At 43.0% G+C, this 23708-nt stretch overlaps 1 long non-coding RNA gene across 2 annotated transcripts; it reads right to left on the minus strand.

The window, feature by feature from the left end:
* Positions 1-1263: 1263 nt before the first annotated feature.
* On the minus strand, positions 1264-22786 carry LOC146543325 (uncharacterized). Of its 2 annotated transcripts, none has more exons than XR_014886592.1 (3): positions 18065-22786; positions 7918-13038; positions 1264-6377 (listed from the first exon to the last, which is right to left on the minus strand). It is a non-coding gene; the product is annotated as an uncharacterized LOC146543325 (long non-coding RNA). The 2 variants fall into 2 exon arrangements; XR_014886591.1 differs by having other exon boundaries at positions 1264-4468; positions 5953-13038.
* Between the last annotated feature and the right edge of the window lie 922 nt (positions 22787-23708).

Below are 23708 nucleotides of genomic sequence, written 5' to 3' on the forward strand. Positions count from 1 at the left end.
TGATCTCTTTGCACTAAGGAGGTACAATCTACATCAGTTATTTGTCTATCCAAGTCCTCATTTAAAAAAAAAAAAAAAGGATTGTAAGAAATGAGATGAAATCTACATTGGGGTTTCCTTGAAGAGATCAAAATAAAGCTTTTGTATATTTCCGCTGTATGGAAATATATCACAGAGTAATGGTAGGGATCCAGACTTCACATGCTATGATAAATGAGAAGACTTCCATGGTGTTCAAAGCATTATCACAATCCATTTCATACCTCATCTGTTATTATAAGCATAAAGTGTGCGAATGTTCTCCACTGCTGTATATGTCAGCATGCTAGGGGCAAATGCTTTGATTTTCTATCAGCAAATAATGTTAAATTATATAGTATTTAATCATGCTAAGTGAGAGTGATGAACTTTAAAGAATGTAATTCTTTCAAATCACTCCATCTTCAGTTCTCCTGAAAATGGACATCATCATTTATGAAACACTGAAGTTAACTTTCCAGCCTCGAGGCTTTGTGATGGCTTAAAGCTGATGGCAGTACTAAAAGACAAAACCATTTAGATATCAAAACCGTTTTGACTGAGACAATCAGGTATTTGAGTAGGGAATTTTAAAGTTAGCTTTGAAAATCAGAACTCTCAAATAAAATGCAAAATAATTTTGTTTTCATTGAGGACAGTGAATTTAATTGCATTTAAAGAAGAATTTGCATTACCTACTATGACACAACCTCAAAACCATAATTGCTAAATAAAGCTGTAACATTTACCAGGCCAGATTGTAAGTGGTTGTAAGGTAGGAGTGTTCCACTGGAGTAACTGGATGGCTGTGGCTTTTTGTCACCTACACTCTCCACCTGTCCTTTCTGAAAGTAAAAGTGCCAGAAAAGGTATGGATGCAGTATATGGAGGAGACTTTTACTGGGAGTAAGGGAATATAAATCTTCAAATCCCAAAGCCACAGTGAAAGGCAGTGCTGCTAGTATCTTAGCAACAGGAAGAACTAGAAGATGAACTATACAGGGAAATCAGCTATAGAACATCTTTAAGAGCTGTTTCTGGTATATATTTATTATAGGATTTTTCTGAAACCAGATCTTTACCCACATCATCTGAAAATGCAGAACTTTTTTTGGTGTGGCCCTTTGCTTATGGTTTCTGCTGATGGGAGCTATGCTTTTATATTTGGATCAGTAATCATGTAGCTATTAGAGCAATTTTATCAGCACCAAAAAGAAAGCAAGCATCTCATAGTGGTCATTGTAGTAAATGTCACAACTTTTATTATGGTGCAGAATTAACTGGAGATCACTTTTCCATACAGTACTTTTGGCATAACAAACACAAAAATTTTGAAGTGAAATGGAATTTAGAGAGTTTAGTCAAATGCTAGAATAATGAGTTCACATAAATGTCAATACACTAAAGATTCAGAATCAATTTGTTGCTCTTTTATTGTAAAAATTTCGATACCTATTGCTTCCTATGATGTCTATCATCATAAAAATTCATGACAATGACTACAAACATCAAAAGTTTGAAATCCATTTTCTTGGAAATGTGTCCTTAGATATGCTTTGCTTGTTACATAGAACAGTATTTTATTCCTCTGGAAATGTATAGCCACCAGAGAAAAAGCAGGAAAAGCTCAAGTGAGTTGGGTTTGATAAAGACCAGATAGTCAGTGTCAAAGGTTTATCAGCAAACCACTGTTTCGCAATTTATTTTTTTAATCTATGCTGTTTGGTGGATAACGAAAATCCTTTTAAATGGTGATAAGGGATAGGAAATTATTCTGAATCCCCTAAATGCTAAGATTTAAGAAATATTTTGTCTGCTTAAAACTATTTACCCAGCTCTAATCAATTGCCTGTCAGCATCAAAAAGATTCCTTCAGCTCACAAAAGGCAAAACATAGAATTTACTACAAAAGTACTGCTATTATTGCACATGGTTCTTTGTTAAGCCAGTAATAATTCAACTCTGCTAAATAATCAGATATTCAGGAAGAGGAGAGAGAATAATTCCCCTGTATTTCTTTGAAAAGAAACTGTACATAAATGGTTTTAAGAAAGCTTCAGCAAGACTTAAGTTTAATGTACAGAAACTGCCTGCCACAACAGCAAGGTCTTAGTAGGTTTTGTTATCTACTGAACATCCCTCTCCAGACCTTTTGAGGCCTTTTGTTTTGTTACCTGACTCACAGCAGAATCAAAGGATGTTTTAATCACTATCCCAAGGTTAAGGAGCTACTGCCTGTCTGCACAAGCTTCCCTAAGCCAATCCGTAGTGACGCTTTTTCCCCAGAGCAGAGATCCCCAGATCGGAATGCTGCAGGAGCCAGCAGCACAATGGATAATGTGCTGCTGAAACAGAAAGAAAACAAGTTATGGAACAATTTATATTTTTCCAAACCTAACTGTGAAACAGATAGCGTAATAGTCTCTGCCCTCTGCTTCAGGGCATAAGAGGGGACAAACAGCCCTTACCCTGGTTCATGAGACTGCACAGAACATGAGGTGGGGTCCAGTAACCTCCCTACGTGGTTCATGTTAAACAGTACTCTTAACCAAAAGCAAAACACACAAATAACAATGCAGAGGTTGTCCCACTACCCCTAAGTGGGTCTGCCCCTGGGAAACCCTTGTTTTGAAAAACAAACGTGTTGCTTTGGGGTTCTTTGGTTGCTCAGGATGCTGGCAGCAGAGTGTCTTGCTGGATGCAACTCCCAGCGTTGTGCTCCCAGTTTGTAAGTGGAATAATCATCTTCAGCCTTACCTTGCACAAGCTGGCTTTATATCATCATGTTGGCTAAAGTAGGGGAGTCAGGAGGGAGAAGAACGAGTTGGTGCGAAATGTAGGGAGGATCCAGTTGAGTTTTTTCAGTAGAAATACCTACCATGGTATGGTGGCACCTTGTGAGAGCTAACAATGAGCACCTGAAAGGGAAAGCTGAACAGATTTGCAACGTGTGAGTTTTAAACATTTTAATTTCAGTTGTTAACTAAACTGGAATTAACTGCTTGTAGAAGTAAAAATATTTATCATCAGTGCTTTATCCAGTCTAGCAGCTAGCATTCGGATTCTTTTAAGTATCGCCAGTCAATATTAACGAGACACTAAGTACTCACACTGCACCTGTCCATTAGAGCAAATTAACTAGTTTATTGTCTTAACAGTCGTTTGGTAAGCATAGCTTTGAACAACTTCTTTGAGAAGATTTCTTGATTATATCCTGTGAGTACGTTCTGGGGAGGCAAGTGACAGCTGTCCTTTCTGGTTTGGAAACAATCACATTAGACTGGCTGCTACCAGGCAATGCTGCTCAGAGGAGAAGCCTATGCTACACGATAGCAGATGATGCCTCGATCCCTTTTTTGAACTGTGAGGCAAAGATTGACAGGAGAAATTAATAGGAGAGAGAAGTGCTCTGCTAATACCTGGAGACCCATTAATAGTAGAGAGTGAGCTGCTCGGTATTACCTGAGATGTGCTTAATATAGAAAGCAGACTTCATTTTAAATAATTCCCCTTGAGCTCCTGCTCAAGGCAACAGTCAAGCAGACAAGGTGCAGTTCAATCTTGCGTGCTGATGTGGCAGGGCTGGAGATGTCCCTCTCCTCCAGGGAGACCTGAAGAACTCTCTTTGCCAGGCACTGAGGGAGCAGGCTTTTGGGTTGAGAATCCCAGCCCTGTCCTGCAAGGTGCAAAAGGTCATTTTTTTCTGGGTCTGGTTACGTAAGGTTATGCCATTAATTGTGCGTTTTCACTGTAAAGTAATGAGACATATTACTCATTCTTTTTAGCTCTAAGTGCCATTATTCAGTTTGCTTTTCTTCTCAGCTGGGTGACTTCCTGCAGACTTCTGCTGTTCTGACATACCACAAATAGATTTTAGCAGTTCACTTGGGAACAACCCCAGACTCTCCTGGAAGGGAATTCTCTCCAGGCAGCAGGATGGGGAGCAGCAGTACTTCACCTCATGCAGAAGCTAACAACAAACAAAAGTGTATACTGAGCAGACAGTAAAAAGTAAATAGGGTACATAAGGAGATTTGATATATCCTGATAAATGTGAGACAATTCATCCTGACCTCACAGCACAGCTTTCCAGACTCACCTCTGTGAGCAGTGTGTCTTGCTGCTGCAGCCAGGGCCTGCTGCGGGGATGAGGGGACATCACAGAGGTGTTTGCAGTGGCCTGAAGCAAAGGATCCTTGTGTGTGAGGGTAGGTGGGTCTTGGAGGGAAGGAGGATACCAAGTTTTGCACCTTGCCCTGAATTTTTACAAATTTCTCTTTCTGGGTCACTGTTCCTTGCACAGATGCAGTCCGACTTTATATAAGCTTTGTGAAATGAGGTCTCTCCTCATTAATTTTTCAGTTGCAATCCCCATCCATTCCCTTTTCTTTGCCTTCTGATTCTTCTGCTTGGATGTTTTCCTTCTGCTCCTTATTTCTGAAGGAGGTATCTAGACATGAAAAGCAAGTACAGAGCAGAGCTGAGCTAATTAGCAGCTGCTGTAAGCTATTGCTTACCCTGCACAGGAACACATCTCAAATCGATGCCAATTTGGATCACAAAAATGTTGCTAGAGAGAGCCAGGCCAAAGTCTTGAAAGCCCATCGACAGTCCCTTTTCAAACTCACGATTTCACTGCAGAAAAGCCCCACTGAGAGACATTTCCCAGCTCGGTAGGCTTCAATCTGCAGGAAAATTGTCAGAAACACATTTCTCACCAATCCCACCTAAATGGAATCACCTTGTTTGTGAGCGCTCTGAGTCAGTGCAGCAGCGTTACTATTCCAAAGCAGGGAGGAAAGATAATAGGAATTGTTGTTTTTATTTTTATTTGCTTGTTTCGAGAAAAAAATGAAACAGAAAAGAAGGAAGTGAAATAAGAGGCTGTTGGCTCTTTTCATCCTCTTCCCTGCCATAATGCTGTAATATTAGCAATATGGTTCCAGCTGCTGGGACGGAGCTGGGAGAAAGCCATGCTCGTTCTGATCAAGGAACTGTACAGTCAGAGCTGATTCCCAAGCCCGGTGTTCACAAGCACACACACACATCCATGTGCCTCTGCTCTGTGTGCCCTCCCGTTGTTTTAACTCATCTTCCTCAACGTGAAAAAGCATTACAAAGAGGATTCCGATCAGTTGGATTCCATTTCCAGCACAGGTAAGAAAGGAAGGAATTAGCAACGTTGTCAATGAATGCTGTTCAGGTTCAACATTGTGAAAATGTGGTGGGTTTGTTCATTTCCTGGAACAGGCTATGAATATTGGTGTGTCTGTAAATATTTGAATTTGCTCTGATTTCCATAAAAACAACACAGAAAGATTTGCATTGATTCTATGAACCAGTTTAGTTATGAAGCAAGCCATAACTGGAGAATAGGATAATTTGAGCTTGTTTGCAGTTCACAACAAACGATTTGCAATCAAAAAGTCTATCAAAATGAAAGCAGAATGCTTGGTTAAAGTCACTGCATCAACATTACGAGCTCTCATTTGTTCATCAGACTGAGGTATGACAGTGTCACCTAGCAACTTTTCAAGGGCATTCAGACTCGATGGTGCTGAACTCCATAGAGAAGACTATAAATAAATTAATTTACAAATTAGTACTTTTTATGAGTGTCAAAAGCATCACATTTGACATTAAGAAATTAACACTGTATAGGAAGAAAGGAACCAAAGAATATTTGTCATACTGGCAGTTATATGTTAGGAGGATTTAAACTGTGTAATAATGAAATATAGTTAACCCTTAGAAGCAAAGGTGTGCATTTCCAATGTCTTTGCTTTGAAATAGATGCATGCATACATATATGACTTATATGCACACATTGCATGTATTTATGCATATTATTATGCATATTACTTCTAGATAATTCCCATGTTTTCATAGGTACTTAAGTTATCAGAGATAAAAGATTCCTGTGTCACATTTTACCTGTATTTTTTAATGTTTCCTGGCAATGTACAGCTGCTTATCCTTCAGTAGGTGCTTCACCTCTGACAAGCTCTGCCAGCCCACCTGTACCTGAGCACGAGGCCTCGCAGCCACCTTCTGCTTGTGCTGCCTGGACCTGAGAGCTGTGCGATGCTGAAAATTAGGGTAATTACAAAACCATTAAAACATATCCTTCTAATTGTGATGCTTTATCATGAAGTTTCTATCCAGCTAGAGGAATCAGATTTTACTTTCATTCTTTTTCTGCCGACTTTCAGTGCTGAAATTGCGTTAATTCTGCAAATGCTGAGCATAGTCCCTGACTCCAGCTGTAGTCAGTTAGCAGAGCACATCTTCCTGCAATCTTGGTTCTCCAGTACTATAATCCAGTAACTGCGTATCAAAACACTGGACCAGACAATTCTCTGGAAGAGAAAAATATGGATATGGAAGAGCTTGACTAGAATTAACAGGCAGGATAGTCAGCAAAATCAAGGCAGATAAATGGACTTTGGTCAGAATCATGCCAATCATAGAATCATAGAATGGCTTGGGTTGGAAGGGACCCCAAGGATCAAGTTCCAACCCCACTGCCACAGACAGGGCCACCAACCTCCAGATCTGGTACTAGACCAGGCTGCCCAGGGCTCCATCCAATCTGGTCTTGAATACCTCCAGGAATAGGGCATCCACAGCTTCTCTGGGAAACCTGTGCCAGCACCTTACTGCTCTCTCAATGAAGAACTCTCGAAATCTAAAACTTCCTCCCTGGCCAGCCAACTAGCCAGTCTCTTAAGTGCATACATTAAAATTGGAGAAAAGCAAAATTAATTCAATTGCTGAGACCTAATAGTTAAAAGGAGAACACTGAGCAGTCTGGCAAGCAGGGTCTAAGCCCCATACAGCACAGCTGAAAAGATAATGTCCCTCACGGTGTTTTTCCAGGCTGGATGTGAATTATTAAAAGCTTTCACAGAAAGAAAATTTTTAGTAACTAGACAAAAACCTTCCAGAAAAACTGTCAAGCAGGTAACATGTCTATGTATTTGCTAAGATTAAGGGAAGAAGAAGTTGTAAATATCCTAGAAAAATAGACAAATGGATACGTATAGCATTGTACTGCCTGGTTGTTCATACTCTTTGGTCTTCACATGTATGGGAGTGTGATCGGGCCCTGTGTGGGTGTTGGCACTGCTGGATCAGCTGCTGTTCCAGCTGCATCCCTGCAGGTCCCAGCAAGGCTTCACAAAGGTGGGGGAAGAGCGGGTGCTAATGGGATCCGCCTGCAGGCTTGTCTGAACCAGCTAATCCACAACTGAGCCAACAGCACTTTAAATCAAATCTAAGCCTGCAAAAGCAGAATCAGTTTGAGTGTTAAAGAAAAAAAAATGACTTTAATAGCAGGAAGAGTGGAAAAAACATTTTACAGAGATTTGCTAATGGCTCTGCCCCCAAACCATTCTTTTCTCCTTTCTTCATTTCTTGTGATCTTTGGGTTTAATCTGCTTTAAAACTGAGCTACCTGGGCTGGATGGGTGCTGGCTGCTGGAGAGCAGCACCTGTTCTCAGCACCCAGCAGGGAACAGGCAGTGCTTCACTGCCTCTTCACAGCATCTCCTCTCTTATGAGTGATCTCCTCTCCCCTGCCCTCTGGGGGTGCTGCTGTGAAGATGGAGAGGACAGGCAGGTCGGTACGTACAGCTGGATCCCCAACAGGCAAGGGCCAGATCTTTATGTCTCTTAGATTTAGTCTCTTGATCTCCATGGACACCTTATTTGTATAACAACAGCTAGGGTGGGTGTCTGCTGACCGGTTTGACTCCAATCAACTTATTTTCTATACACTGATAAAGCACAGGTCCCAGTTACACTTTGTATCCTCTGTTTGAGCACAAAAGGTAAAGAAATCCCATTTACTGGGCCAGTAGGGACAGCCAGAAAGCGTGACTGTGACACAGGACCAACCATAGAAAAACAACAAGATGAGAGTTCCTTATGCTTCTGGCAGATTTCTCCAGGCTCCAAGAGAACCAGCAGTGCTGTGGGACCTAAGGCTGGAGGTCAGCGTTGGGCACTCAGCAGAGCAGACAGGCAGCAGCCACCGTTCCTTCTGGTGCACACTGCTGCAGGACAGACAGACATGTTGTGAGACATCACCCCAGACAGCACAGCCAGTCCTCCCTCAGCAGCCTGACACGCAGTTCAGACATTATGTCTTCTTCTCTGGTGCTCAGCTGTTTGTGGTGCTGGGTTCATTCTGCTCTGGGACCAAAGGAAGGGCAGAGAAAGAAAGAACAGCCTGAGGAGCTGTTTGTTCTCATGGGAGAACAACATGCCCTGTTCTGGTTGTACAAAGCTGTGTGTGAATGCAGCTGGGAGTGTGAGCCAGGTCTCTGCAGGACTTGCTCAGAACAAGCTGCCCCAAGAGCAGCCTGCAGAGCCCGACAAACAGCCCAGGTGCCCTTCACACCCAGGCTGCCATGCCGGGAGCGAGGGTTTGCACACCCCTGGTGCACCCAGTTGGCTGCCTTGCTGTACTTCCCTCCATGGGAGGGCCAGGAGCATCACACTTGTAGCAGATTTTACTTCCAGATTCACTCAAACATAACAGAGGGCATCATTTACTCTCTAAGTGTTATATGAGCACTGCTGCCTTGGCTGCTCCTTCTCAGCACAACCAAGCAATGTGCAGAGGTGAGGCTCCATACCCAGCACCCGGCGTGTGTCAGCTCCACAAGCTGTTGCAGCGGGCAGCACCAGCACACATGGGGGGCTAAGGTTACGATACTGCGACTGCTGCAGCCATCAAGGAATTGTTTCCCTCTTAAGAACATATGCCATGGGCCATGAGGTCTGAAACCAAAGTATACGTATTTATTTATGCTTCACAGCACACCCATAGCTTTATGGAAAAAAAGAAAAGAAAAAAAAAAAAAAAAAAACTAACCATAAACCAATTTGACTGAATTTTTCTTATGCTGGCTCTATAACAAGCATATACAATGGCTGATGGTAATTAAAAACTTTCATATTCTGGCTTTGCCAAAGCCAGACAGAACACTTTCTGCTCCACAGGCTAGGATGAAACCAAACAAGATCAGAGAGCAATTCATGCTCATAATGATGCTTTCTCTCTCCCCCTTCTGTCCTCAGCTCCCTTTCAGACACAAAATATTTTTAATGAGCGAGAAGGAGTAACTCAATTTGTTCTAAAGTCACTGAGCAATGCAGATTGCAGTGCAAAAAACTGAACACAAAAAGACATGCTGCCTGAAAACAGATTGTAATAAAGGTAAAGTGATCATTCCCCACAGACAGTGGGGTTTTTGTTATCATCTCCTCGTACTCATGGCAGGTAGAAGCACCCTGGGACTGAACAAAGGGCAAGAGAATAAAGTGGATTGCAACAGTCAGAAGCAGAAGGATCCCCTTGGGATTGTCAAGAGCATAACATGGGATCCAGCAAAAGAAGCGGAGAAAAACACAGTTTATTTGATTTATTTTCTGATTAATTAATCACTGAGGGAATCTGACTATATGGAGTTTGATGTGGCTTTCCAGAGTTTTCAGTTCTACCTTCCAGCTGTAATAAAAACCAACTTTAAAAAAAAAAAAATAATCTTTCCTTTTCTTACTTCAGCCCTTGTTCACCATGACAATAGAATAGGATTTTCAACTTGATGCTAAAGTGAAGCTGTAACCCAAGTGGAATCTGGATTTCTTCATCAGAGGGGCAGTTCTGCATGGAAGCCAAAGAAGGGGGAGAGTTTGTTTTATTGTATTAATACTTTGCAGCCCATGCGCTGATGAGGTGATGAGTATCAGTTTAATATTTCTCTAGTGATCATGGTTGTCTGTGGGTAAGAAGCACAAAGGCAGGGGTGTCCCATACCTTCCTGTGACGTGCCACAATGCCACACTGACACCCAGCCTTGCGGTGGGAATGGAGGTATCTGGAAGGCAGAAGAACACCTGACGTTACTTTGTCTGCAATGGTTGTGTGAACAACAGCAACAGAAAATCATTTCCCATTCTAAATGGATAAAACCTCTTTGTATTAACCAAATCAATGCAAATTATGTAATTTAGATGACTGGTGGCAGTAATGGGCTGCACAAAGATATTCTGCCAGCTTAAGTAGAATTGGGAATGCAATCAACTCTCAACACTGAAGAAACAGCTCACAGCTAAGGTTAAAAGCACAGAGAAAGAGACAAATCCTTGCTGAATATCTCCAGGCTAACAGCAGCCAGGGGGTTAATGACTCTTTCCAAAAGAGAGCTGAAGCTGATGTGTCTTCACTTCTGCTCGCTAACAGCAAAGCCCTACTGGTAGCATCTAGTGGCTCAGATCAATTCACAGTCTCCAATAAACTTGGCTGCAGTGGTAGAAAAGGCTACTCCCTTGTACACAGGCTAAATCAATCACCTCAAGATTAAACACACATGATCTGAAGGTTCTTGCCCACAAGCTTATTCACAGTACGTCTGCTAACATGGTGACATTGTGTTATCAGTGCCAGGCTGGAGCTGCAGTCAGGTAAGACAGTGGCAAAGGAGAGCCATCAGCCAAGTGCTCAGGAGAAGGAGCAGCAATTCCCACACTCCTGTTTGAGTCATCCCTGTGCAAAGTCACACTGCCTGATTTAAGCTGCCAATGACAGTGATCAAGGTCTTCCTTTGATTTACCCTATGTACTCCCTCAGGCTATTTATAATCCATACAGAGATATTCCTCTGCTTAATTAGTCTCCTAACAGTGTGAGTCATAGGGGGAATGGGCTGAGCTCATATCATACACTAGGGGACAAGCAGCCTTTCCAGCTCCCGTGTCTCTACCTTCCCTCCCACATACATTGAGGCACAGCACTACGTGTCTCCTGGAAGCACTGCACCTCTCAGGAGGGTGCAGCCTTCCCTGGGATTTAACAAAGGATGGATGGACTTGGAGGGGTCTATTAAGGGTTTGGTTGATGGGGACAATAAGTGGAGAAGGAGAGAAAGGCTGAATGGAACACCACTGCAGAAGTAAAATGAGTAAAGTTGGATGCTTGCGTGGCAGTGAGCATACTTTTTGTCCTTGCAAAGAGGACTCCCGCTGTGCTCTGCATTAGGTGGCTGCTGGATGAAAAGCTGTGATAACGTATTATGTTATACCAGAAGTATTACTTCCTGAGTCACTATCCCCACTCTGTACTGCAAGGCTGCCTGTGCGACTCAGGACAATGACTAGGAGACTCTGCCGACTCATTTGGCTCAAATCTTGTTGATTCAAGGAACACTACAGGGCATTTTTCCAGTTCCAGTGTCCCAGCGTTGAGTTCAGCTGAAGTTGCATCCTGTATTTAACAGACCATTGTATGTGGTAAGAGGACTCCCCAGAGTCATTCTAGAACAGTTTCCCTGGAGTTCTGGAATGGGATGAGAAAGATACTTTGAAGAAAAGAAATAATATTGAGTTCTTCTACTCCAAATTAAATTAGCATTTTAATGTAAATTAGTACACCAGCTTATAATGCTGGGAAAGTATATTTTACAACATTGCACACACAAATAATAAATTGTACAACGCAGATGTTACCACTCATTGTAATGTTCAAGTGAAGAAGAAAACACTCTGCCTAGCTTTTAATTAGTTTTACTCCTTGCAGAGACAGAAATAAAAATTTACTTGTCTTTTAAGTAAATACCATCTGCAATATATTTCCATTCTACAATCTAGTGTAAAGCATATCTGCAGCCTGCTATGCTATAGCATTATTTTATCTAGGGTGGAAAGGTGGTTGTAGAATTACAGAATCATAGAATGGCTTGGGTTGGAAAGGACCCCGAGTAAGGTAAATGGACTGCAATAGTTTTCTTGCAGCATAGCTTGGACATGAGGAATGCCTGTTTCAACCAATGTGTCAGACGTTTGTGGCCATAAATGCCTTTGGCCTGGTAGCAAGAGTACCAGCAAGGGTCTGCCTGTAACCCCATGTCTGTGTGTCACCAGGTGCTTTGAGACAAACGGGCAGAGTGGTACACGGAGGCCCATAGAGGGAGCCACGCAATGACTTACTGAACCAGACACTCATGAGTTTTATCCTTGTTTGAGTGGTACTACAGCAGTAAGGACTGCAGGAAGCAAGCCAAAAACATCCAATGGCTTTCTGAGGCTAGTGTCTCTCAACTTGCAGCACAACTGAGAGTTCCTTCCTTTAAAAAAAAAAAAAAAAAAGATAAGTACCTCTGGTGACAAAACTTCCAACACTCTCTAATTTATTTTCCCATACCCATTTTGTATTTCCAAAGCACAAAAGATACCAATATAAATGCGTAATGCCAGAGGAATCAGGTCACATTTGTCACTATTTACTGATGTACAATTTGCATATATAAGTTTGCTTCCAGCTGCATGGTTACAACACATAAGATAAGAGGCTTAGCTTCATGTCAGACCATTGTGAGAGCTGTTTTAAGCCCTGGGACTAGCAGCTGGCAGATGGGTGTTTCTTCTGGAGAAGCATAGCCAGCTCCCAGCCACTGTCAGCACCAGCGCTGCTCCTTACCAGGAGCCTTTAAGCCATGCCCAAGGAGAGGAGCAGGAAAGAACAAAACAAGCTCCTGGGACCTTCTACCTTTCACCGTAACAATTTAAGCCTCTCTGAAAATTTTACTGCAAAAGATGTTACTGCGCTACACAGAAGCTTTACAGGCTGTATCTGCATGAGTGCAGCTCCCCTTTGCTCTCCCCCTCCAGTTAATGAGAAGGCACAGATGCCCTCCTGCATGGGTTAGTGTTAGTCATACTCACCAAAAGGAAAACTACAGTATCTACATGTACATCCTCCTCTGCAGAAACAGAAAATAATTACCTACCACTGCTTTTTAAGGGGAATTTTACGTCTAACATCCACTGCCCTCCCCAGACTGATATTAAAACACATCCAGAGCCAAAATGGTAAAGCTGTGCCTGAAGCCACCATCAGCTGGGGAGGGACTCTGAAGGTCTGACACAGGGGAAGGGATGCGTGGAGGTGTCACGATCTCCTCTCACTGCAACTGTTGTAGTATTGGTCAATTTCTACATCAAATGGAATAAAAATCTAGAAAAGAAAAAGAAGAAAAAAACAGCTTATTTTCATATTTTGCTTTCTTTTCTTTGGGAAACCATGAGAGGAAATAACTGAAGGGCTTGTTATGCTCTCACAGGGAGTAAGTAATTTCAGTTTGTTTTAATCAACTGCCTTTGAAATCTTGGGTGCTTACCATGGTTTATCACGTCTCTCATGAGAAAAACAACACAAATCTACAGCAGTGTTCTTCTCCTGCCCTGCTGCTCTCCGTCTCCAATGTCCAAGCACCTCATGCAGCCCCAGAGCAGCAGTTTTGCCAGCCCATCACCAGACCTCAATGCCCCACATATAACATCAGCCTCTCCTGCAGGTGAGTCCTTCTGACATGCCAGACAGCAACCTACACATGAAATAATTAGCTAAAAGACTCTTTCCTTGTCATTGTAAGAAATCTCATAGTATTCCAGGTAGCCTTTTCTCATCTTATTAATTTTGCTCTGGTTAAACGAAAGCTGATAAAATAGAAACTGCTGCAAGACCCAGGGAAAATTAGGTTATGTAACCTCTTTTTTATTTATTTAGCATGATATCAAAGTTGTTTCTTATCATTCTTCAGGTACATTGTGCTCAGGAATAAATTAAACTGTCTATTCAACAAAGAGGAACTGCTTTTTCTCCTGCTAATTTTCTCTCTCCTTCTCGATTCTCACTCTATTATTAGAGGAAAAAATAACAAGCTTAGCTGGAGCCAGAGGAGCCCTTCCAGCTTTGCGCATTCCCCACCGTGCGGTTACCTCACACAGACCAAGTGGTCCATCTATCGGTCTCCGACCGATACGACAAGCAACAAAGTCAAAAGTACAATGATGTATAGCTTTACATAATGACTTGCTGATGTTGACAAACGGAGTGACAGCTGTGCCCTTTTTAGGGCAAGAATTGTGCTCAGAGATCAAAGTTATGCAGATCATCCCTCATGTTTCCAACCCGCTGCCATTCCTCCCTGCCCTGGGCTCAGCATTTGGGCTGAGCCACAGAGGGACTGCTGCCTGGTGCCCATTCTGCTTGCGATGGCAAGGCCCAGGCCTTGGAGTTTGGGGTGGCTCAGAGGTCATGGTGCTGTCCTTCCTGGGGCTGTGCACCCTGAAGCTTTAGTGCGAGAGAGAAGTCATCCCCCAAGAGCCTTGAACAGCTTCAACAGAAAAAGAGAAACCTGAGGAAATCCATCATTGATTGCCAGCAGGGCAATCTTCAGAAATCCCTTGTGTTCTGGGGGGCATTCAGGGCAGAGGTAAGTGTAACCTGCCCAAATCACCTACCTGTCTGTTGCTGCTAGTAGTAACGACTGCAAAATTAGTGTAGGAACTATCTCTTCTGGAGTCATTTAATGGCAGGATTTTACTGACAGGCAGCAAGTGACACTCTTTCTAGCATCACTCAAGCAAGCAGGAGCCTGGGTCACGCTGGTTCCTGGCCATGCAAGGACACATAGTGCCCAGAGTTCTGGCTAGCACCAGAGTGTGTTGAAGCATGTAAATCAGAGAGACAGATGGAAGGTCTGTGCATGTGTGTGGGTTTTTCCTCTCTCTCAGGCTCCCTCCCTGCGCACACCATGAAGGGCAGGATGGCATAAGTAGGTCTATCCCATGACGTCGCACTGCAAATATGGAAGTATTAAAATAACTCATCAGAACCTGACCCAGCACAGAAATGAGCAATTCCTGAAAGCCACCAAGGTTCAGCTCCTGTGCTAATACTTTAACTACCTATGTTAATCTCAATTAGGCAGCAGAGTCTGTACTTATTAAAATTGCCAGCTTTCTACTTTATGTGTGTAAGGGCAAGAAAGAAGTCAAGTAGAAGTGTGGGTTACACTGCTGAGGGAAAGAGCTAAGTAAATAGAGGAATAAAAAGTCTCGTTGCTAGTGAGACATCAGGACTCCTAAGTAAATACAAAAAGAACCTATCATCTGTCATTGTGTGATGTAGTGCTTTTCCAGACAAACAAGGCAAGAGGTGCCACAAAGGACTCATCACATTGCCACCTCCTGGGTTCCATTCCAGTATTAAGCTGGAGGAGAGGCAGTGAATAATGGGGAGAGCAAACAGAGGAAGACCTGCTGCGACACAAGGCAGATGACAAGAAGTTTATACAATAAAACCAATTTGCTAAGGACAGACGTAGTTTCTGTGTGAATCCACGAGTGTATACATGTGCATCAGCATATCTAGAAATGGCAATAACAGGCAGTGATTTTTTTCCTGTTATTTTCAGCATGAGTTTCCTGTCCTGCTTGTTCTGCTTCACACCTGCTGGCCTGAAAATGGCAGTTCACCAGTTCAAGATTCACCATCACCTGTGGTAGTTATCATGTTTGTGCTTACACAAAGGCTATAAAATACTTCAGTTCTTCTATTCAAACCAAAAGTAAAATCAATCCTTTCTTTTCTTTCTTCTTTTTCTTTTTTTTTTTTTTTTTTTTTTTTTCCAGAACACAGCAAAACTGTGAACAAAGGTAGAAAAATAATTGATGCATTCTAAGAAACTGTCAGGTGTGAAAAATGTTGACGGCTCAACAACCCTATTAATGCTATGAGAAGGTGTTAGACAGATTTATGTAGCAGCACCAACACAGCAGAAGATATATATAACAGAAATTAAGACAGCACAAGCCTGGGCAACTACTTCTTTTTTTCCTATAAGCAATGCTGCTGCACATGGTCTGAAACACAGCAGCTTACAGCAGGGAATGGGACAGGTCTTCATAGAAAACCCCCCAAAAGCAAGTCATGACCACTGACTAGGGCATTCTCAGAGACCTTCAGTCCTGCTGCCTTTAGCACCCTGTCCTGCCTATGGAATTGTTTAGGTGCCCGCACCAAAGGAATTGCTGGTGCTTTGGGATCCCCAAAGCATCTGGATCCCTACAGCCGTGCTCATTCATGAATCTTAACATACATATTCCCTAAAATTTGGCCCTGATCACTTCCCAGTATTTGCAGCCTGAACCTTGGCTTAATGAGCCAAGGACACTTTTCAAAGAATATCATTACTGACTGCAGTGCCCCAGGAAGACCTGGTTGCAGTCATTACTTCCTTCACTCTCTCCATCTCCCAACACTGTCCTTTATTTTACACTGTCCGGTGTCCTACCCTGACCAGACTCAGGAAACATACTCCTTCGTGCCTCCCAGCTGAAGTATCAGCCAATATCTGCCATGTTTGTCTAATAAATGATAAAGCACCATGACAGAAAAGCAAACCTTTCTCTAGTAACCTGAGCATTATTCTCTTAATCAAAAAAGAAACCAAAAAACCTCTGAAATGCAACAATTTGCAATTAGTACTGGAAATCTTCTGGCATCCTATAATATTGCTCCTGCATTTCACTATTATGCTGGCATTTTAGATGATGTTTAAGATGAAAAATTAGCTTTCAGAAAGCAGGATCTTCCTGATTAGAAAAATTTGTTGAAACTGTAATGGAAAGATCAGAACAACTTCATTAGTCTTCATTAAATAAAATAAATGTTATTCCTTTTCCCTTCACATACAATCATATATTACAACTATTAAAATTGTGGGGACGTTTCTTTTGTCCCAGAATTTAATGGATAAAGCTGCAAACCTCATTGCATGAAAAACAACCTACAATCACCAGGATGACGTGCACTTCATCTTTTTTACGTTCATTAATTTTCTGTAAATAGAACACAGTCACATTGCATTGTTTGCACTAATGGAGAGCTCAGAGGAGTTTACCCTGTTACTACTTATCATTTATTTGGGTGATAATTTTAAAAAGCTTTTAAATTAAAATGATAAAATGGTTAAGGGGAAAGATACAGCCTTTCGAATGTTTCAAGTATGATAGATTATCCCAGCAAAAAAAGATAGTTCTCATTTAAGAGAAGTGCCAGGGCTGGCTGCACATCTCCAGCAATTCCTCAAGCCCCTACATCGTGTTAGGCATCTTGCCCACATCCATTTTGGCGTATGATCATCACACGCATCTCCTGCTCTTTGTGAGGCTCCTGTGCATCATTCAGCCGAATCCTGGGGGCACCCTGCTGCTCTGCAGGGAGCTGTAACTGGAGTGGGGCTGCTGATGTCACTCGCAACCACAGTTGAGCTCTCTGCAGCCTTCAGCCTTATTGAGTCCTGAGGCATTGCTCAGCCCTGCCAGAGCCCCACGAGAAGAGATAGGTCAATGGGAGATGGCATGAAGCATTCATCTTTGCATGCTGAGTCTTCTGTTTGCAAGCCATCAAAGAATTCATCTACTGCAAAAAACACCTGTGTTTGCAATAGGAGCATTGTAACCAAAGACCTGGAGGAGGGAGGGACCAACTACTTGGCCAGAGGGCAATTCACAGCTCCCAGGCAAACCACCTCCTTTCGTAGGCCTCATCTGCACCATCCTGGGCACATGAATTTGGGGAAAACAAGAAAAACAATGGCAGAGCTGCATGTGAGCAAATAGCTGATGAAAAGCTGAAAGCACTGCCACGACAGGTCCAGGCTGTACGAGATGCCTTAATTCCAGTGTATCGAAGCCTCTGAGTGCTTTGCAAGTATTAATGTTTAATGATGTTTCTGATGTATTTTTCTGTCTGAACTCGTCTTTCTTTTCTAGATCTTACAGTTCTCAAACAGTGATGTGCAGTGGTGCTTTAGCTGCATTCTCACTGCTCCATAGCACATTTACCAGCACACACAGACCTCCTCTGCACACACCAGGGCAGCACCGCAGGCACTGCTGAGCTGGGACACTGCAGCAATAGATGATACTGAGAAATCGTGGAATGTGCTCTGAGGTGTTCAAAGGAGACAAACAGCTCCACAGTGAGCAGCACTCTCAAGTAAAGTGCTAGAACTGACTGTCTACAGCAGCTTAGTAATGATAGCCCATAATAAGGCACGAGGTGTGGTCAGCACTTCTGTCCCCTCAGCAGCATTTTAGGCACTCTCTTGCTGATGTATGGCTAAAATATAGTTCACCTACATCACCAAAATACATTTCTTCCCATTGGCCGCCTTTTGTGCGTTGCTTACCAAGTCATCAAGGCTTGCATCAGGGCTCCTTCTCCCGTGGGTTCTTCTCAGCAGTGTGATAGTGTGACACCGGTGTCCTGGTGCTGCTTCAAGAAGCTGCTCCTCAGCTGAAGGCTAACTGGGATTTAAAAACTGAGGCTGGCAAACGATTTCTGGTAGGAAATTTTCTACAGAGGCAAAGGAGATTAGGAACGTTTGTTTTTTTTTAGCAGGAGCCACCCAGGATGCTCTGAACTGCCCCTGGCAGCAGTTTGTTTGCTTCTGGCGGTGCAGGGAGAGTAGAAGCCTCAGCATCCAACTGGGACACAGAATTTGTGGGCCAAAGAAAACTGAACACAAGCAACACTCCCATTCTTCCACAGATCGGGTGCTACTTTGGGTACTCATCAGAAACCAAACTGCATTGTCACATCCGTGCTGCTAAGATCAAACCAGTTTCCCCCCATTAAGCTGCAGAACTGACCAGCTTAGCCCTGCCATCTTCATCCTGTGACTGCTCACCTCGCTGGGCTGCCAGCACATGGCTGCAGCATTTTGGAGGCCAGCAAGCAGAGGAGAGCAGAGCCAAAGCACCACTGCATTTAACTTAACTCATGTGCCTTACTCAATATGCTTTACATATTTATTTTTCCAAGCCCTTCCTGTCCATTAACTGGGACACTTTACTCATACAAGGCCAGTCACATCACTCATTTAAATTTATGCCTGCTATCCATCAGTGCTCATTATCTTATTGCTATGCTGATATTATTATTACAGCTTAGCCTGGCAATTAATTACTAACTAAAAAAAAAAACAAAAGCAAAAAACAATTCCAGCAAACTACCCATACAAATCTCATGTAATAAAGTATCTTTTGTTCTTCTTTTATTCTTATTAAGACATGCAAGACCACGATAATTTCCTCTGGGTAATATGTTTGCTTCAGCTATGCCTCTCAGGCCTGATTTCCCTGCTTGCATTTTTGTAAAATTTAACAGCAAACATTTAATAACTTTTTAAGAAACTATAATCCAGACAATAGCGTGTTCCTTTGTCATCTCTCAGTATTGGGAGTAGAGGTAGGCTCCTGCTAATCCAAAACAACTAACACCAAACAGCACACACTCAGCTGAGGAAAATCCCCCATACTTAATGCTCGCCTTCTGAAGCGTGGGCCACTCCAGCATCTGGATGCTGAGCATCCTTCCATGCATTATGCAGCCTGCAAGGCACTGCCGTAAACGATAAACCTAATGTAATTTTAATATGTGGCAATTATAAAAGCCAGAATTCTGTGAGCTGGGTAGAAACAAGTTGGTCACTATTCCTCATTTTCAGAAATCACCAGCACCTCAAAACACGAGTGGGTCAGTGCTTAGTACCCAAACACAGAATGCATTTTTAAACCCTTTTCATTCTTCAAATCAGCAGATTAAGTAATATATTTCCATAGCAAAAGTGTTGAGGTTATTTGCTAGCGTTAGGAAAGAATTGAATATTATTGGTATCAACTGTAAAATTGAGTTCATCATAAAGCACTCATGAATGAGTTTTGCTCACAGTATTAGATCCAGGGAATGGCATATGGCGTATCAAGTAATTAAGACTCTAAAGTGTACATTTAAGGCCTGCTGATAATGACATTCTTGAGAATTTTGCAATTAATGGGAGAACTGGGCCTTTCATAATCTATTCAAAAGTGGAAAATATTATGCACCATGATAAGCACCACAGCAAACAAGCTGTCCAGGCATTTGTTTCCCCTCAGAGCTCAAGAACCCTCTGGGAGGTGAAGGGCCTTCACTGCTGCCCATGCCCATGCGATGCCCATCCCCAGCCCTGAGCTGCCCCTGTGGCCAGCCTGGGGCAGAGTGGGGGCTGTGGAGGGGTGGGTGTCCTGCACAGATGGCCAAATCCTCTGAATTAAGCAGCAGGATTTTTCCAGAGCCTACCTTCTGCAGCCAGACAGCCACCTGGAACAATTATTTGCTTTGTACAGAGAGCATTTGTCATCCTCCTTTGTGTGCTTTTTAAACTTTTGTGCAAATGTCTTCATCCTTGGAGCTCAGCTCTTGTACAATCCTGCCCTGTTCTTATTCTTTTCACCAACAACTTATAAATTCCTGAAAATAAGGAATTTTAATGGGAGTGCTGATTCAGCCTGAACTTTGCTGTACCAGCACGGAGTGCATTGAAAGGATGAAATAAAAGGACTTTAAAAACTCCAGCTCTGTGTGTCTGATGATTTTCTCTAGGGAATAACCTGGCAAGTTATCTGACAATACCCATCCAGAGAAGCTTTTGGTTTGCCTGTGTGCCGTGCATGCCAATGAAGTCAGGGATAAACAATCCATGCAGCAAAGAAGTGTATTATTTATGCATCGTCGCATCCATCTATATAGAAAATTGGCCCTAAATTAAAAAAGCAGTTATCAATACTGCCTACGTGCTGGTTCCTGAGGAGAAGCTTGAGGAAAGAAGTCAAAATATCAGTAATAAGGACTCTTTTCCTCCTATCGATGTAAACAAACAGCCTGTGCCATTGGAGCAATGTTTATGTTAGCAAATACCCCGAGGTACTTCACAGAAATCAATCTGCAGAGAAAAATTGCATTAGATAATAAAAATTCAGCAACTCCCAAACTTGAGCCCAAGCCTTACTACATGTCAGGGGTGAAGGGTGAAGACAGAAATGCGGAGGTCAACGCTTTTAATTTTTCAGAGCGTAGCTCACAGAACGCTGCTCTCCGAGCCCTGAATTCACGCCAGTTAAAACTCGGTTCGATCAAATCCAAGGACAGGAGAAACTGCAGGAGAGAAAGCAAGCAGTATTGGCTACAAGCTGCAGGAATACGTGTTCAGAGGAAACTTCTGCAGTGGAGCGAACTGGGAGAGAACCACTCACACAAAAACCAAATGACTTGCAGGTAATTTTCCACCTCTTCTTGCAGTGCTTTGCTCCCATCACAGTGCAGCACAGCCAGAGCACAGCAGCCCGCGAGGAAACCTCACCCCAGTTCTGTGGCCCCGAGAAGCTACGTGCCCTGAGGTGACAGGGATGGAGGGGATAGAAATATGGTTTCAGCATAAAACCAGGCAGGATAAAACCTTGCTTCAGGCATTGAAGAAAATAAGGTGTTGCCTGTGATGATGGTAATTCGTATGGCTATTCTGCACCTAGAGTGCCTGGCACTGCTGCAGCAGTGAGACTGCCTTTCCCACGGCATCTCCTTCTCTGCTCACCCCGCTCTGTGCCACAGACTGCAGGCATGCCATCTTCTTCTGGGCAGGACTGGGCTGTGGTACCATGCAAACTTCCATGTAAGACTTCATCTGCTCTCTTTCTTTCCTCTCTGTCTCAAAAATCACAGCAAAGTTAAACCTTCATTGTGCAGAGAGGTTGGGAAGTTCATTGAGAAGCTTGAGGGAAGAAGTCGAAGTTGTAAGCGACCTGAGATCCCTCTGATCCCCCTGAGTTGCTTTGGGGTGTCCATGCTTTGTGCTGCTTGCAGCACCAGATAGATCTTTCAAAATCCAGAGCAGAGCTTCTGTCCCCAGAGCCCTAAGACCTCTGGAACACTACAGATATTGGTCTTCTCTCTAGAAACACTTGTGGCCTATACAGGGCATAAGCTGCAGGTTACATGGTCCCTGGGGTCTGACGTAAAAAAGCCTTATGCCACTGCATAACTGGGAAAGAGCCAGAAGTGAACAAAATGGTATGAAACAGAGATGAAGAGTCAAAGTCTCTCCTGAGCGAGAGGTGGCTGTGCTGCTGGAGATGCAGCTCAGATGAACCATCAAGCTTTTACTTGCTCATTCACCTCTTCCAATTCTTTTAAGCTCAGGAGGTTTTTCTGCTCACACATGTCCCTGTGAAGCTTTTCATTTACAACAAAAGGAATGATGGTGTTGCTTTTAGTGGTGTCAGACACTCTGTGCCCTCTTACCAGGCACCTCTTATTATCAAACAACGTCAGAAACCTGATAGTTGGCAGAGAGAGGAGACGAAAAGGGTTGAGGTTAAGAAGAAATGATGGAAACTTTCTTTTCAAATATCAAACTTGTTTTCTGTACCAATTATGAATGAAGATTGCAGTTGGCTTTTGTTCTATTGATTGGAGAAGGGGATGACGGATGAAATATAGTGGAAAGGACGTGAGATTTTTACAGAGCTGCTCACATATGATTGATTCATATCACTGAGATTTAGAAGGCTAAAGAAAATCCATACAAAGGATTGCAAGGGTTTTCCAGCTCTCAGAGACCATCAAGGCCATAAATGCATTATTCCTATTTGAAGGGGAAAAAAACAAACATTGAAAGAGCCCTTGGACTCCAGTGCTTCTAGTTGAGCCACTCCTCCTGTAGATTTTACATTTCCCCTTGTATTATTAGTCCCTTCTTTGATCAGGCAGCATATCTAGCAGGAGACAAGTTTTCTCTGGGCAATCACTTTCCAGCACACTGGTAGGCTCTTGTACTCCCATACACCATGAATATACCAAGCAAAACCCACACAATAGCACTGCAACTGAGTACAGGTAAAAGCAAGTTAAGCCCTCACAATCTTTAAATCAGCCACAGAAGGGCTGTGCAACAGCTGCCTTGTCTTTCGATAAGCTTTTACAGACCGCCAAGTGTGAGGACCAATTTGATTTTCTTGTAAATGCACTATTTGGCCAGACTCCCTTCTTTTCCCTTCCCTTCCCTTCCCTTCCCTTCCCTTCCCTTCCCTTCCCTTCCCTCCCCTTCCTTCCCTTCCCTTCCCTTCCCTTCCCTTCCCTTCCCATTGCCCTTCCCTTCCCTTCCCTTTCCTTCCCTTCCCTTCCCTTCCCTTCCCCTTCCTTTTCCACTTCCCCTTCCCATTGACCTTCCCATTCTCATTCCTCTTCTCCTTCTCCTTCTCTTTCTTCTTCCACTCCCTTCTCTTCCCCTGATTCACAAGCTAGTTACAGAATCCTTTAGCAGTACAAGCTATTTGCCCCTTGCAGTAATCAAACTCAGTTTACGCCATGGTGCAATTTTGTGGAGGGGCAAGATGAGCTGCACAGGTCTTGTACCAGCTGTTAGGCTGTCATCTGAAAACTCCATCCTGGGTGATCTGAGAGATGGCATTTGTGTGTGCAGGAATCTTTTCTAGTGGTGACCCCTGAGTTCGCAAAGAGGTGTGGGGTAAGGGCTGCCCATAGGAAGCTGCTACTTACATACATCTGTGATGCTGATATCTCAGATGGTTCAACGTCTCCACGACTGAAGATCTCAAAGCATTTCACAAAAGAGACAACGACTGAAGAAAGCATTCAGCACACACTTGATAAGGAATCACAGCAATCCCCAAAATCTTTCCGAGCATCAGGGGAGGGGAGGCACCTACACAGAGCTCTAACACTTATCTGCCATAGCTACCAGCTCTGACTATTTAAAGCAATCAGAGATTTACATCAGGAGACTTTAAATATAGAAGTCATTTTGTGTAAACTCTTTTCTTCATTGCAGCTCTGAAAAGGGGAAGGAGGGAAAAGCCCTTCTTTTTTTAGACTTGGCAGGAAACAAGCAGTTAAATAAGCAATACTATAAAATGAAAATCTTAAAGTGATTACAAATATGAAAGGAGCGAATACCAAATTGAAACAGCCGTTTAATCAAGATAAAGCACTGA

The sequence above is a fragment of the Meleagris gallopavo genome, chromosome 15 (genome assembly GCF_905368555.1).
Source record: "Meleagris gallopavo chromosome 15, MGAL_WU_HG_1.1, whole genome shotgun sequence".
NCBI lineage: Eukaryota > Metazoa > Chordata > Aves > Galliformes > Phasianidae > Meleagris > Meleagris gallopavo.